This window comes from Hibiscus syriacus, unplaced genomic scaffold, assembly GCF_006381635.1.
Source record: "Hibiscus syriacus cultivar Baekdansim isolate YM2019G1 unplaced genomic scaffold, ASM638163v2 tig00019586_pilon, whole genome shotgun sequence".
Classification (NCBI taxonomy): domain Eukaryota; kingdom Viridiplantae; phylum Streptophyta; class Magnoliopsida; order Malvales; family Malvaceae; genus Hibiscus; species Hibiscus syriacus.
The window spans coordinates 27,542-45,313 of NW_024062472.1; positions in this window are offsets into that span (position 1 = coordinate 27,542).

Genomic DNA, 17,772 nt, shown 5'->3' on the forward strand with positions numbered 1-17,772 from the left:
TTGAAATATAAAAAACGCATGAAATAAAAGTTCAAAACAAAAGAAAAGAAAACACCGCTCATACGTTTTCTTTTCCTCGATCAAGCCCAGATGGAACGATAAAGACCAGAAAAAGAAAGTCTCGGGCGAATCTCTGCAAAAATGAGCCCTAAAAGTAAGAAAAGATCTTAGAAGCTAAGGGGGATCGAAACGTCGTCTATCCTCATCAGCAGCCTCCTTAGCCTCCCTTGAAGCATACTCGATCCAGAAGGTATCCACACTGCTTCTCCTGCCAACACAACCCACTGCATGTGCAGCAGCGTTGCCTTCCCTTAGTGTAAAGAGAAAAATGCAAGTGCGAAAATGACCAGCCAGTGCTTTAGCGTCATAGGTAAGCGTTCTGATGTCTGAAAAGACACTCGTTTCTGAGATTAATTTTTGAAACACCATTCGTGAGTCACCCTCTAAAATTATTTCTTGGAAACCCAGATCACAAACAAATTTTAAACCCTAGACCACTGTAAGTGCCTCCGCTGTGAATACCGTAGGGACGTTTATGTTCAAACAAAAGCCATAAGCCATTATCATACCCGCACTATTGCGAATCATGAACCCAGAGCAAGAGGATTTACATGAAACAGAAAAACTCGCATCTACATTCACCTTGAGAAAGGATTAGTGGGAGGGACCCAAACCGAGCTCTCATACACCCTCAAATGGTGATGGCGCCGGGAAACAGTCTCAAGTTCCTTGGAGTAACTCCTGATAAAGATAAGAATCTCATCGACTCTTTGGTTAGTATTCTCATAAACTAGTTTGTTTCTAGCAAACCAAAGGTCCCAGATTGTTATTGCAAATTCATTGTGTCTGTAACTGTTGTGATTAGAGAAAAGCCACTCAATCCATTCATTAAAAGTATGGCTATTTACCTATCCTGACCCCCGAACACCAAGCTTTCTCCACACATTATCAGCGAAAACACACTCCCTGCTTACATGTAACGGGTCTTCATAGAGCTGATTGCATCGAGGACAAGTCGGGTTTGAAACCACCCGCTTTAAGCACATATTGGACATTGTTGGAATGTAGTTCATACTAAACTTCCAAAGGAGAATTTTGATCTTCGAGGGACAAGTGAGCCTCCAAATGTTTTTGTATAGCTGACCCGAATAAGAATTACTCACCTGGCTTTGAATAAGAAGTTTGTAACCACTTTTCGCTGAATATATCTCCGATTTCTCTTCGCTCCAAACCAATATATATTTCTTGTGAGTTTCAGCAAAAGGGATATCCAGCACAGCCTGCGCAATATTACTGGGAAATAAAGTACGAATCAACGAAGTGTTCCAGGATCTTAAAGGTTGTAAAATTAAGTCAGAGACATAGCGACCTCCATCAGCCCTGAAGGGTGCTAACATTTGAGGATATTGAGGGAGCCAATAGTCATTCCACAGGGATATAGAGTCCTTTGTTTCCACCTTCCAGCGACACCCTGTCGTAACCGGTTTTCGTCCGGGCACGAAATATTTTCTTGACGGGAAAATTGATGTAAATAAATGGTTTTGAAAATAATTTGGGAGTCGCCATCGGCCTTTTGGGTTAGGTAGGTCGAATACCTAAAAATTATTTTTTAAAAGAGTTTTAAGAAAACATCAATTAAAAAATGAACTGATCTGCGTTTATAACCAAAAATTCGTTCTTTTAAAAAATAAAAAGGGATTCGTGGTCGGTTACATTTAGGGAAGGATTAGCACCCCTACAACGCCCAAAATTGGTACTTTTTAATTATAAATTGTCTCTATTATTAAAAATAAAAAAATTCAAAATATATTTAATTTATAATCCTATTATTTCAAAATTATAAAAAAATATTTATAAATATCGGAAAAGGACTTCTAGGTGCCTTAAGACAGCTCTTTTCTTTGATATTGATAAATATTAATTTAAATAATATTGTTTAATTTTTAATTTTAAAATATCAGAATAGGACATCCAGTTGTTTTAAGACTGTCCTTTTCTTTGATATTGAAAACTAAATATTAAAATAATTTATTTAAAATAAATATTTATTTATTATATATTTATACAATATTTAAATATATAAATAAGTAAAAAAAATACAATTCTAACTATATATTTAAAAGCAATAAAAAATACATAAAATAAATGACTAAAATATAGTGAAATTAAAATTGAAAAACCTAATTCATAATTAATCAGAATTACAGGGATTAAACATGCTATTTTCTTTTTTTTTGATAATTTAGTGACTAAAATAAAATTATCTAAAATTCGGATATTATAATAAAATAAATTAAAAATATAAACTATGGATTAAAATATTATTTATTAAAATTAAGGGGTTAAATCTGTTATTTATCCTAAATATATTATTTTAATATAAAGGACTAAAATAAATAAAATTAAAATTTCGAGATCAAATTAAAAGTATTATGAATTCGATTTAGTGAGTAAAATGTAAAGTTTACAAGTTAGAAGGACTGCGGACGGGGTTTAACTATTATCTAATTACGCGCATAGTCCTTCCCGAAACGACGTCGTTCGGGAAGGCCTATATAAGGTCAAAACCGGCTGGCCCGAAGGGCCAGCTTCATTTCATTTTTTTTCTTTCTCTCTCAAGCAGAGAGAGCTCTGGCTTCTCTCTAGCTTCCCTCATCGGAGGGAAGCCGGTCACCGGACGGCAACTGTCTGCCGCCGTGACCGTCACCGCCGGCCACCGCATCCGGTAGCCGGAAAATTATTTTTTTACACCATTAAATAGATCGGGATGTCCTAAGGATGTTTCCGGTGTTCTTTTTCTTTAAAAAGCTCCTAATCGGAGCGAATCTACAAAAGTACCTTCGGTATTTCGAAGGTTCCGACGAGATCCGGTGGTCAAGGCTTCCTCGGTAAGTTTCTTTCCTTCCTTTTTCTTTCTTTTCTGTTTCTTTGCTGCTGAGATCGTTGGTAGTATTTTGTATATATTTTTTTTCTCGGTTTTGTCTCTTGTTTCTCTGTATCTTTCTCTCTATTCCTCTTTTTTTTGTCTCTGTCTCCCCTTTTTTTCAGGTTCGGGTGGTGGCTTTTATAGCCACCACCGTTGTGGCCGTCGGATCGGTCCGAAGAGGGGGTTTTGGTGAGTCACCGGACTACCAGTGGTGACTCACCCCTTAGCCATGGCGTGTGGAGGGCAGCTGGTCTTCTGGAGTCTTCATTTGGGACGTGGCAGCGGCGGAGGCGGCGAAAGAGTGTCGGCAGCGGTGATTGGAAACTGGGGCGGCGCCGCGTGGCCCTAGGGTAATGATACCCTAGGGTTTCTTCTGGCATATCTGAGGACCGTTGGATCTCTCAGATCCAACGGCTGTGATGATGAGGCGGCTGGGATTAGGGTTAGGAAACCCTAACTGAAACCCCCAAATGTTTAGGGTTTCTGGTTGGTCTGGACCGGTTCTAGTTTGTTTGTAACTGGGCCGGTCCAGTTGTAATTGGGCCTGTAATTAATTATTTATATATGTATTTAATATATATTTAATAATAATAATAATGATAATAATAATAATAATAATAATAATAATAATAATATGGGTAAAAAATTAGTATCTTCAGCTGCCCCTCTTTGCTCATTCTTGTGTTAACAAGAATAGGGCAAAGATGAAAAGATAATAAATTTTTTTATCCATTTGGCTTCACTTGATCATAATGGAGATATTGAATAAATTCTTCTTTTTCTTCAGATGAGTTCTTCTCATTATGAACTTTCTGCTGGGGATGATGCTGACCTCTTTCTTTCTGTGATAGAGTCATTCAAAAGGTTGAATAAGCTTTTGATGAGTTCTTCTCATTATGAACTTTCTCTAGAAATGCTGATGCTAATCTATCTTTTTCTGTGATAGAATTATTGAACAAGTTCTTTTTATTATGAACTTCTTCTTCCTTCTTCAGATGAGTTCTTCTCATTATGAACTTTCTCTGGAAAAGATAATCCATCAATTTGATGAATTCAGGCAAAAGGTTGAACAAATTCTTCTCATTATGAATTTCTTCTTCCTTCTTCAGATGAGTTCTTCTCATTATGAACTTTCTCTGGAAAAGCTGATCCATCAAGTAATGAATTCAGGTAAAAGGTTGAACAAATTCTTCTCATTATGAACTTTCTCTTCCTTCTTCAGATGAGTTCTTCTCATTATGAACTTTCTCTGGAAATGATGATCCATCAAATGATGGATTCAAGTAAAAGGTTGAACAAATTCTTCTCATTATGAACTTTCTCTTCCTTCTTCAGATGAGTTCTTCTCATTATGAACTTTCTCTGGAAATGATGATCCATCAAATGATGGATTCAAGTAAAAGGTGGAACAAATTCTTCTTATTATGAACTTCTTCTTCCTTCTTCAGATGAGTTCTTCTCATTATGAACTTTCTCTGGAAAAAATAATCCATCAAGTGATGGATTCAAGTAAAAGTTTGAACAAATTCTTCTCATTATGAACTTCTTCTTCCTTCTTCAGATGAGTTCTTCTCATTATGAACTTTCTCTGGAAAAAATAATCCATCAAGTGATGAATTCAGACAAAAGGTTAAACAAATTCTTCTCATTATGAACTTCTTCTTCCTTCTTCAGATGAGTTCTTCTCATTATGAACCTTCTCTAGAAATGTAAATCCATCAAATGATAGATTTGAATCTTTGCTAAAATCTTTGAAATTCCTGTTAAAATTTCAACAAGAATAAAAAATGAATGGAAATGCATCTATTTTTGCAAATGCCTAAATATGATGCATGAATGTTAAGTTGTTTGATTTCAGATTGGTGAATTGAGTATTTCTTCAATTGTAAAAAAACCCAATAGATCTTTCTTCTTCAAAACAAAGAATCTATCATTTTTGACAAATGTAGATATAATGTCATAAAATCTCTTGAGAATAAAACTCAATAGTATAGGCTCTTGAAAAGCTTGCATTCAGGCAACATGTTGATTCTGATAACAACTCATCTGATTATAAAGTGAACTTTCAAGATGATTTCACAGATATCGATAGTTCTTCTAATACCGAAAAATCTTGAATTCTGATTCTGATGAGGAGAATAAATTGTTATACTTGACAAAAATGGGATTCTCAAAGGCTGAAGCTTCAATAGCCATGTAGAGATGTGTGGTCCAAATTCATCAATTGCAGAATTGGCAAATTTTATACGTGCTGCTCAAATGACTAAAAATGCTGACGCACTTCTTCCGGTAAAAGATGGGAAGCCATTATGTGATAATCCCAGTTACAAGCAAAGACGAAACTTGTGCTATGATTTTTGGGAAAGAGATAAGCAAAAGAAGCTTGAAAAGAAACTTCTTAATGAAGACGATCATGCAGTTCATCTTTTAATTCCAATGATTGGTTCTGTAGTTCCTACCAAACCAGATCAGATAACTCAAAGAACACTTCCAGAAGATGCTATGAACACATTCATCTTCCGAATTCAAATATTGGTTCTGCCAAACCAGATCAGATAACTCAAAGAACACTTCCAGAAGATACTATGAACACATTCATCTTCCAAATTCAATGATTGGTTCTGCTAAACCAGATCAGATAACTCAAAGAACACTTCCAGAAGATGTTATGAACACATTCATCTTCCAAATTCAATGATTGGTTCTGCCAAACCAGATCAGATAACTCAAAGAACACTTCCAGAAGATGCTATGAACACATTCATCTTCCAAATTCAATGATTGGTTCTGCCAAACCAGATCAGATAACTCAAAGAACACTTCCAGAAGATGCTATGAACACATTTATCTTCCAAATTCAATGATTGGTTCTGCTAAACCAGATCAGATAACTCAAAGAACACTTCCAGAAGATGTTATGAACACATTCATCTTCCAAATTCAATGATTGGTTCTGCCAAACCAGATCAGATAACTCAAAGAACACTTCCAGAAGATGCTATGAACACATTCATCTTCCAAATTCAATGATTGGTTCTGCCAAACCAGATCAGATAACTCAAAGAACACTTCCAGAAGATGCTATGAACACATTCATCTTCCAAATTCAATGATTGGTTCTGCTAAACCAGATCAGATAACTCAAAGAACACTTCCAGAAGATGCTATGAACACATTCATCTTCCAAATTCAATTAATTGTTTGGACTAGGATATCACTATGCTTATTTGATGTAGAGCCAAAATTTGTAGATTCGAAGCATTTCCATGCTATTACACTGAAAAGGGCTATATTCATAATTCTGCCAATTAAGAACAGATTTTCTCTTATTCTGCTTCCTCCATGTGCTGATGTTTTTTCATTGACAAAGAAATGATGGCTTTCATGTGATCCAAGAACAAAGTTGAACCGTTTATAAACATGTACAAGAAGTGCCAAATTGACAGAAAGGATCTGTAAAGCTCTTGAAGCTTATGACAATGAGCCAACTTCGAGTGTTCAGAATTATGTTCTTAATGAGGGCTGAAAATGGAATCTAGTATGGGTTGGAAGGAATAAAGTTTCTCCACTTGAACCTGATGAGGTGGAAATGCTTCTAGGTTTCCTTAAAAACCATATACAAGGATCTGTATAGAGACATGTTTCCCAGTGATATCAATGTCTTGTTTCTTTTTGCTGGAATCAGTGCTGCAAAGATCGCCTTCTACTGTCTTAGTATATCTTTGAAAACAGATGTGCAAGAAACTGAATAGTAATCGGTTGGAGCAATTGATGAGTAGATTTGGCGGATTCGACCTTGTTGTCGGTAGCATCCCGTGTAACAATCTTAATGTTCATGGCTTTAAGATGATGATGATTTGCTTATTTCGTATTCCATGTATTTAAAAGTATTAATCATAAAGTGATATTCAGAAATCTTTAATTTATTTCAAAATTATATTAATTCATAGAAGAATAAATTGAATTTCCAAAAATAAATTGAATCTCAAATAAATTGAACTTGAAAAAGATAGAATTGTATCCAAAGTTATGGCAAGCATAAGAATGATAAAAATTCAAATGTTTCAACAAATTATAAGCATAAGTATTTCTAAATTAATCAAGTTGACACAATTTAGAGAAATGATGTAAGCTTTTGTCTGGAAGATCTCAAACGTTGTCGAAATGCTTGTAGATGTGAAGTTTCTTCCAAACTGTCAAAATCTTAAGAGAGTTCAATTGCCAGATGCCTAATATCAACCTGCATTTGAGCCGCCTTTTCAGGTTTTCAACTCAAATCCTCCCTTTGGTTACAAGATGCCCTTTGTGGGTTTTCACCTTAACCCTCCTTTTTCTTTTTCTTTTTCTCTCTTTTTTTCTTTTTTTTCTTTTTCTTTCTTTTCTTCAAGCATAATATTTCTTGACAGAATCTGAGTTTATTGGATTTCTCAGAATTTTTCCATCCATTTCTGCCAAGATCAACGCTCCTCCGGAAAAGGCCCTTTTCACAACGTATGGCCCTTCCCAATTAGGCATCCATTTCCCACGGAAATCTTTATGTATAGGCAAAATCTTTTTTAGTACTAGATCACCCTCTTGGAATTCTCTTGGATGTACTTTTTTGTCATGAGACTTCATCATCCGTTTCTAATACATCTGTCCATGGCAAATAGCTTTCAATCTTTTCTCCTCAACAAGGTTCAATTGATCAACTCTAGCTTGGATCCATTCAGATTCATCCAATTTTGTTTCTCTCAATATTCGAAGCGATGGAATCTCAACTTCAATTGGTAAGACTGCTTCCATTCCGTAGACTAGAGAAAACGGTGTTGCCCCAGTAGATGTTCGAACAGTAGTTCGGTATGCGTATAGAGCAAAAGGTAACTTCTCGTGCCAATCTTTGTAAGTTTCAGTGGTCTTTGTAATGATTCTCTTGATGTTCTTATTTGCTGCTTCAACCGCCCCATTCATGTTTGGACGATATGCCACTGAGTTTGCATGTTTGATCTTAAACTGCGCACAAAGCTCGGTCATCATTTTGTTGTTCAGGTTCAGAGCATTATCTGTAATGATCCTTTCTGGTAGACCATACCGGCAAACTATCTCTTTCTTTATGAATTTGCAGACTGTGGACCTCTTAATATTGGTATATGAAGCAGCTTCAACCCATTTGGTAAAATAATCAATTGCCACAAGGATGAAACAATGTCCATTCGATGCTTTTGGTGTGATTGCACCAATGACATCTATTCCCCACATAGAAAATGGCCAGGGTGCTGTCATTACATGTAAAGGAGATGGCGGTACATGAATCTTGTCTGCATATATCTGGCATTTATGACATTTCCTTGCATAATCAATGCAATCTGTGTACATAGTAGCCCAATAGTATCCATATCTCATTATTTTTCTGGCCATGGAAAGACCATTTGCATGTGTTCCACATATTCCACTGTGTACTTCTTCAATGACGTTTCGAGCTTCGCTGGTATTTAAACATCTCAATAGCATTTGATCATTGCTTCTTCTATACATAATCTCTCCATCAAGAAAATATCCAGCAGCCATTCTTCTCAAGGTTCTTTTATCAATTTCCGATGCATTTGGTGGATAACTTTGATTTTTGATATATTGCAGAATATCATGATACCATGGTTTACCATCTACCTCTTCTTCCACACTATAACAATGTGCAGGAATTTCATATACTTGCATTTTGATTGGCATCATATCAACTTTCTTAGTTGCCTGAAACATAGCAGCTAATGTAGCCAAGGCATCTGCCATTTGATTTTCTTCTCGAGGGAGATAATTGAATGTAACTCTCTCAAATTCTTTCACTAATTCGAGGGTAAAATTTCGGTATTCCAACAATTTGGGATCTTTTGTTTCTCATTCTTCTCTCAATTGATACACCACTAACGATGAATCTCCATATATCTTGAGACATTTGATTTTTCTTTCTATAGCTGCTTTCAATCCCATGACACAAGCTTCATATTCTGCCATATTATTGGTGCAAAAGAACTCCAGTCTACTTGTAAAGGGATAATAAACATTTTCTGGAGAAATTAACACTGCCCCGATTCCTCGTCCCAAAGCATTAGATGCTCCGTCAAAATAAAGCTTCCAAGTTGCAAATTCATCATTTGTTCTGACTTCTTCATTCATGGATATGCATAACAAATCTTCATCGGGAAAATTGAAGTTCAAAGGCTGATAATCATTTGATACACGACTGGCCAGAAAATCAGCTATTACACTTCCTTTTATCGCTTTTTGGTTGACATATATAATATCAAACTCAGATAATAACATCTGCCATCTAGCCATTCTGCCTGTCAAAGCTGGTGATTCCATTAAGAATTTCAAAGGATCAAGTTTTGATATCAACCAAGTAGTATGGTATAACATATATTGTCTGAGTCTTCGAGTAGTCCACACCAAAGCACAACATAATTTTTGTATTGGGGGATATCGAACTTCACAATTAGTAAATTTCTTGCTCAGATAATAAATAGCTTTTTCTTTTCTTCCAGATTCATCATGTTGTCCTAGTACACATCCCATCGAATTTTCGAAAACCGTCAAGTAGAGAATTAATGGTCTATCAGGCATTGGTGATACTAAAATTGGGGCATTGGATAAGTATTTCTTAATAATATCCAAAGCTTCTTGACATTCTTCATTCCAGACTTCAGGATTGTTCTTTCGAAGTAATTTGAACACTGGATCACATTTGTCAGTTAATTGAGAAATGAACCGAGATATATAATTTAATCTCCCCAAAAAGCCTCGAACTTCTTTTTTTGTATTGGGTGGTGAAAGATCTTGAATTGCTTTTACTTTATCTGGATCAATCTTGATTCCTTTTTTGCTGACCACAAATCCCAAAAGTTTCCCGGAAGTTACCCCAAAAGTGCATTTTGCGGGGTTGAGCTTTAATTGATACTTCCTCAATCTTTGGAAAAGCTTTCTCAGATTTTTAATATGTTCTTCTTCAGTTCGGGATTTGGCAATCATGTCATCCACATATACTTCAATCTCTCTGTGCATCATGTCATGAAACAAAGTTACCATGGCTCTTTGATACGTTGCACCTGCATTTTTCAATCCAAATGGCATCACTTTATAACAGAATGTGCCCCACATGGTTATAAATGTTGTTTTTTCCATGTCTTCAGGATTCATTTTTATCTGATTATATCATGAAAATCCATCCATAAATGAAAACCATGCATGTCCTGCAGTATTGTCCACCAATGTGTCTATGTGGGGTAATGGAAAACTATCTTTTGGACTAGCTTTGTTGAGATCTCTGTAATCCACACAAATTTGAACCTTCCCATTCTTCTTTGGTACGGGCACAATGTTGGCTACCCATTCTGGATATTTAGATTCCTGTAGGAAACCTGCATTGATCTGTTTCATCACTTCTTCTTTGATTTGCAACAACATTTCTGGCCTCATTCGTCTGAGCTTTTGTTGGACCGGTTTATATTTTGGATTGATTGGAAGCTTGTGTATCACTATATCTGTGCTCAAACCAGGCATATCTTGATAAGACCAGGCAAAGATATCCTTGAACTCTTGAAGGAGATTTATCAATTCTTGTTTTATCTGGATTGTCAGAGTAGTACCAATTTTCACCTCTTTCATTTCTTCATCTGTTCCCAAATTCACAGTCTCAACCTCTTCTTTGTGGGGTAGAATTTGTTTGTCTTCTTTTTCTACCAATCTTAATAGTTCAGTAGGAACATCACATTCCAGTTCATCCTCACAACCATTGATTTCTTCCAGACATATAGGATGCTCTAAATTTATCACTGGATTAAATTTAGGAATACACATGCTATTAACACGGTGACACCTGCAAATTTAAGTCGGACATATTTCCGAAAGAATATAGTAAATTTATGAAATGTAAAAATGTAATAAAATGTAAAGAATGATTGCCATATGAAAAATTTAAAGAAAATTTCTTATATTTAACATAATTTCTTTTACAAGATAACAAAAAGTTTTTCATATTTTTGAGCTAAACATAAAGATTAGTTCTGAATATTACTCTGCGTTAATATTAAAAACTATAGGAAGATCTTCAGTGGTCCAATTGGTGAGTATTTCTCCAGGAAGACATGGGCGAATCTTATCCAAGTATTTGCCAGTCTTGTTGTCATTCATGATCATGTTGATAAATAATCCATTCATAGCTTCTTCGACTTTGTCTTGATCTTTCGTCAACTTTTCTTCTTTAAAGGCTTCAACAAGCTGCTGTTCTACATTAATTGTTCCCCCTGATCTGAATATGGTCTTCAACTGTGGGAATGACATGTGTTCCCAAAGGATTTCTCCCCCTTTCAATTTTGCCCTTCTGTCTTCACATCTTCTTTTCATCTCTTTGTTCTTTTGCTGAAAATTGGGCTTAAATCCAAGCCCAAAACGATCCTTCTTCATCTATATACTGACAGGAACTGAAATCCCTTGAAGATTCTTTCCTAAACCTTTCCCAGCTTTAGCTCCGATGCCTAAAGTTTGTTGTACCGTCATTTTTGTGCAATCAGACAATCTGGGATATGGAATTTTGCAGGTTGCATTTACAAATTCAAGAGCTCGGAAAGAGCATTCAAGAGCATCTTCATTGGCGTCAATATATGGAACATTGCTTGTTACAGATGCAATGATTTCTTCTTCAGCACCTACGCATATTAGTTGTCCATCAACAACAAATTTCAATTTCTGATGTAATGAAGAAGGAACGACTCCAGCTGAATGAATCCATGGCCTCCCTAATAGACAATTATATGTAGGGTGGATGTCCATCACCACAAAGTCAATATTGTACACAACTGGGCCAATTAACAACGGTATTTCCATTTTCCCGAGAACCTCTTTTTGAGTACCATCAAAGGCTCGTACCACATTCTGATAACTCTTCATGTGTGATTGATCCACATGCATTCTTTGAAGTGTGACTAGAGGCATCAAGTTGAGAGCGGATCCATTGTCAATCAATACTCCTGGCAACACATGACCATGACAATGTGTCGTGATGTTCAAAGCTTTTACTGACCCCATTCCGCCTTCCGGTATTTCATCATCTGTGAACGTTATGTAATTGTCAGCGGCTATATGTCCCACAATTCTGTCAAGTTTATTGAGGGATATATCTTCGGGGATAAATGTTTGATTGAGGATTTTCATCAAAGCATTTCTATGTGCTTCTGAATTCATCAAGAGATCAAGAATAGAAATTCTCGCTTGTTGTTTGTGTAGTTGTTCAACCACACTATACTCACTGTGTTTCAAAAATTTCAAAAATTCTTGAGCTTGTTTTTCTGTCACAGGCTCATTGTATGCTGGAGAGGATTCATCATCAAATACCTTCTGAGGTATTGCCATGGCTTTTCCTTTTGTTTTCACTTGTTCTGAAGCATTGGATGTTTCGGGAGAGTAACATCTTCCACTTCTTGTAAAGAAACCGACTTCGCTCACTGCTTCAGACTTCGATGTTGTACCCAAACTCTGTATTTTCTCTTCTATTTTTTCTAGAGAAACAGATCCTCCTACCATTGAAACATTGGTAGTATAATTCCAAGGTACCCTGCGGGTATCTTTGTATGGAAATGGTAGAGGAGTGGTGATAACTACTTTCGGCTTTATTGGTGCAGGAATCACCGTAGATGATTTCACATTAATGATCACAGGATCATTTATTCTTTGACTAGGTTTAGAATCCTCTGATGAGCAAACATCATCTTCTTTTTTCCCTGGTTCTTCTTCAAAGAATTCTATTTCTCTGTTGTTCATCAATTTTTGCACCAAATCCCTAAACTCAGGACATAGTTGAATTTTATGCCCTTTCTCCTGATGATATTCACAATAATTCTTGCCTTCATTCTGCTTTGGCCTGAATTGTTGTGGAATTATACCGGCTAAAGAGAGTTGTTGGAATATCCAAACAAACGGAGATTTAATTTCAGAAATGTCAGTTTTTGCTTTCTTTCTGTTCTCTTCCTGAATTGCATTCACGTTTTTATCTCCATGATTTGGCAATGGATGATTTGATGCAGATGGTGTATTGAATTCCAACTTCCCAGTGTTGATCAAATTTTGAACCACCCTTTTGAATGCCAAACAGTTTTCAATAGAATGACCCGTAATTCCTTCATGGTAAACACAGTGTGCCTTTGTATCATACCAAGGAGGGAATGGTGGTTGCATGGGAACTAAAGGATAGGGCCGTATGACATCTGCTTTTAACAGTGAATCATAGATCTCCGCATATGGTACTGGTAAAGGTGTAAAAGACAACCTTTCATTTTCCTTTCGAGATCCTCTGGAATCTGCTCGATTAGTGTTTGTTTCCTCTTTCTTAACCCTTGGCTGGGTTATTGTAACACTTTTCGATGAATCCTTGTTGTAAGAATTTGCATTGTTGACTTCATTCTCTTTTTTCTGGTACATAGGTCTTTTGGAACTAGACCCCTCGTTTGATTCAATTTTGCCACTTTTCAAGACATTTTCAATGAGTTCTCCAGAAATGACTAAATCTGCAAAATTTCTGGTTGCATTCCCCATTAAATGATTTAAATAAGGAGCCTTCAAGGTATGAACAAATATTACTGTAGCCTCTTTTTCTGACAAAGGTGGTTGAACTTGGGCTGCCGTGTCACGCCATCTCTGGGCATACTGTCTGAATGTTTCATTATTCTTTTTCTCCAAGTTTTGGAGAGTCCATCTATCAGGAACCATGTATGTTACGTGGCGGTACTGCTCTAAAAATGCTTTAGCCAAATCTTTCCAGGATCTAATGTTGGCTTTGGTCAATTGAGTATACCATTTTAAAGCCGGTCCTGTCAAACTATCCTGAAAGCAGTGAATTAACAATTTCTCGTCTTTCACATATCCTGCCATTCTGCGACAAAACATAGTAATGTGGGATGAAGGGCATGTAGTACCATCATATTTATCAAATTCGGGAGCCTTGAACTTGATGGGGAGGATTAGGTCTGGAACCAAACTCAATTCACTAGCGTCAAACCCATAGAATGATTCAGTTATTTCCACGGATTTCATTCGTTCTTCTAAGCTCTTGATCTGTCTGGTCAATTCTTCATTTACTTTTTGTTTCTCATTCAGCTCATTCAAATCTGGGATTAAATGCTCAGTATTAAGATCCCCTATTTTCACATCTGATATAAGCGGATTTTTGCTTGAAGATGCAGGATCCACTTGTTGATTTTCCTGTGGTTTGGCTTCTTGAAATGCAGATGTACGAGCATTGATTTGTATAGGTGTAGTACCAGAGTGATAAATTGGTTCTGGTGGAAAACCTAGAGGATATATGGGTTCTTGGTCTAAAGATACAGGATTTTCAGGCATTTTTCCAATGATAGCCTGCCTTTTAAACATGTCCTCTATTTTCTGCATCATACTGTTTTGTGAATTTGCAATATTGGCTTCAATTTTTTCCAGCTTCATTCTCATTTCTTCTTGTTCTTTATGATGATGTTCCTCAATACACTGTATTTTATCCTCCATAATTCTCTTAGTAGCTTGTCTAGTACCGTAGTGATGTTGTATTTCTCTTTTGGCCAGAATAACTTCGATTGAAAAATCTTTTATTATTTTTTTCAAATTTTAATTAATGAATTTTATCTTAATAATAAAAAATTATAAAATTATTCATAGAGAAAATTATGAAATGAATGATGAATGTATGCAAAATGTATGTATGCAAAAAGGTGTTACTCAAGAGTGATCATCTTAGAACAGATTTCATTGAACACAAAAGTTTCCGTGCATCAAACAAAACCTTTACATATAGGGGATGGCTTTTACTCCTAATTTCTCTATTTCTCTTAAAAGCCAAATTAACTTCCACTCATGTTCAGGTGTGGAGTTATCCATCTGCTTTAATTCTATAGCAAAGCCAACTAAGTTCACTAGCTTATAAGCCACATTGCTTGCTTGAGCAGCAACTTCCTTCATGACATTGTCTTTTTCCTTCATATTCTGTGTCAATTCTAAGCGTTGCTCGTTTTGTAATAGACCCTTTGTATCCAAGAAGTTCTTGTACAAGATCTTTATACTCATCTGAACATTTCTCCAACGTCTTGTTTCTGGTCTTAGTGACTTCTAATTCAGTATCGATCTCAAGCTGATGGATCTGATATGATGCTTCCATGTTGGTCATAGCCATATTTAACCTTTGATTTTTGACTTGACATCTTTTTAATTCACTGACAGATGTATTGTGTCTTTTTTTCTGCAACTCGTAAATCATGAGAAAACTTCTTGGCTCGTCCTTCATGTATGTTACAGTTCTTTTTCAGTTTGGTGACCCTTGTTATCCACTCTTCTGGGGTGTTTCCTAGACCAGTATTTTGAAAGGCTTGACTGACCTTTTGGAAATATTCATGCATGGTTTCCATTTTGGTGCTCAATTTATCGTTTGCAATCTTTAGATGACGTATTTGAGCCTCAGACCTCAGCAAATTTTCTTCTTTCTGGGTGCCCTTACTGATACTCTTACCTTTGAAGACTTTTGGTATTAATCTAGCAGAACCTTCAATTACCAATCTAGGTTGATTAATTATCACAAATTGTAAGGTTCCATGATCCAGAAGACTTTGTACTCGACGTTTGAAGGCAAGATAATTTTTGATGGTATGTCCTTGAGCTCCAGCATGATATTCACAATAAAAGTTAATGTCATACCAATTCGGATACGGAGATTAGAATGGTTTTATGTAGTACGGGGCCACTTCTTGCGCTTCAAGTAGCTTTTCATATAACTCCTTATATGATATAGGGATAGCATCAAAATAATAACCGCCTTTTATCTTGGATTGAACCTGAGTTTTAGACGTCGGGAGCAGACTAAACTTTGACGACTTCAGATTACATGATTTCTTCTCATCTCTGGGAGTTTTTTTTTACAGTTGTCACCATTTCCTGGGTATCTCCAGATAACTTGTGAATACGAATGACGACTGTCTCTATCTGTGCCGGAATCTCTTTTCCTTTGGTCAAAACATATATTCTTTCCATCATCTTGGACATCTGCTCTCTTATTTCTCGTATATCCTTTTGCTCTTTAATGGGCATACGATCTTTGGGTGCCTAGCTCTCCTCTATCCTCGGAGTTCCCTCATGATGCCATTCCACGGTTGCGTCATATTTTGTTCGATCATAAAACTTTTTGTCCATTTATGATTTCTTTCCAATTTGATGAACAATCTTTCCAGTTAACACCTTTTGGTTATGCCATGATCATGCAATGCAAACAAAAGAAAACAATATAAACAAATTAGAGCAAAAATAACTTTGTAATGGGAAAATAATAAAAAATAAAATGGTTAGTACCAACTAATTGAAAGAAAAATTTTTATTTATCATGGTATATAATAAATCATAACCTCATACTTTCTAGTTTCATGCTTTGTTTGGAAAAATTAACCTAACCACATGATTTCTAGTTCGCAGGCATTTATTCAGAAAAAGGAAAAAATTAAATAAATCAAAAGACAAAAGTTAGAACTTATTTCTCCTTTGTGTATACCTATGAACAGAGGTTCAGTACTGTCTTAGATCAGGTGAATTTCTAGGGTTTATAATATATAGCAGAGTTTCAGTTCTAGGAGTAAAGGTACTCGAATTGTCCTTGTTGATGCCCCTTTAGGCTACCAACCCTCAATCCTAGTCCACTACAGACTTAAGCAGACCGAGTTCAATTCGAGGGGACACATTTCTTTATGTCTGACACGGAGAATAAATTCTCACGAAGACATAGAGCATATGAACCCCGAAAGTTACTTGCTAGGTCTGACACGGAGAATAAATTCTCACGAAGACGTCGCTTTCACTCCCACTTAAAAGGGACAACTCAATTATAGAGCTTTATGTAATGCAATGCAAGTATTGTGTGTGAGGAGAAATGTTCAAACCTTTGACAAAGAAATAAATAATGAAATAAAATACTTGCAAATAAAATAAAACATATAAATATTATGAAAATATAAAAATTTTGAAAATAAAAAAAAATTAAAATTTAAATATATAAATTTTTTAATTTTTAATTAATAGAGACAATTTATAATTGATTTTAAAGTTTGACCGTCCCCAGCGGAGTCGCCAAGCTGTCGTAACCGGTTTTCGTCCGGGCACGAAATATTTTCTTGACGGGAAAATTGATGTAAATAAATGGTTTTGAAAATAATTTGGGAGTCGCCATCGGCCTTTTGGGTTAGGTAGGTCGAATACCTAAAAATTATTTTTTAAAAGAGTTTTAAGAAAACATCAATTAAAAAATGAACTGATATGCGTTTATAACCAAAAATTCGTTCTTTTTAAAAATAAAAAGGGATTCGTGGTCGGTTACATTTAGGGAAGGATTAGCACCCCTACAACGCCCAAAATTGGTACTTTTTAATTATAAATTGTCTCTATTATTAAAAATAAAAAAATTCAAAATATATTTAATTTATAATCCTATTATTTCAAAATTATAAAAAAATATATATAAATATCGGAAAAGGACTTCTAGGTGCCTTAAGACAGCTCTTTTCTTTGATATTGATAAATATTAATTTAAATAATATTGTTTAATTTTTAATTTTAAAATATCAGAATAGGACATCCAGTTGTTTTAAGACTGTCCTTTTCTTTGATATTGAAAACTAAATATTAAAATAATTTATTTAAAATAAATATTTATTTATTATATATTTATACAATATTTAAATATATAAACAAGTAAAAAAAACAATTCTAACTATATATTTAAAAGCAATAAAAAATACATAAAATAAATGACTAAAATATAGTGAAATTAAAATTGAAAAACCTAATTCATAATTAAT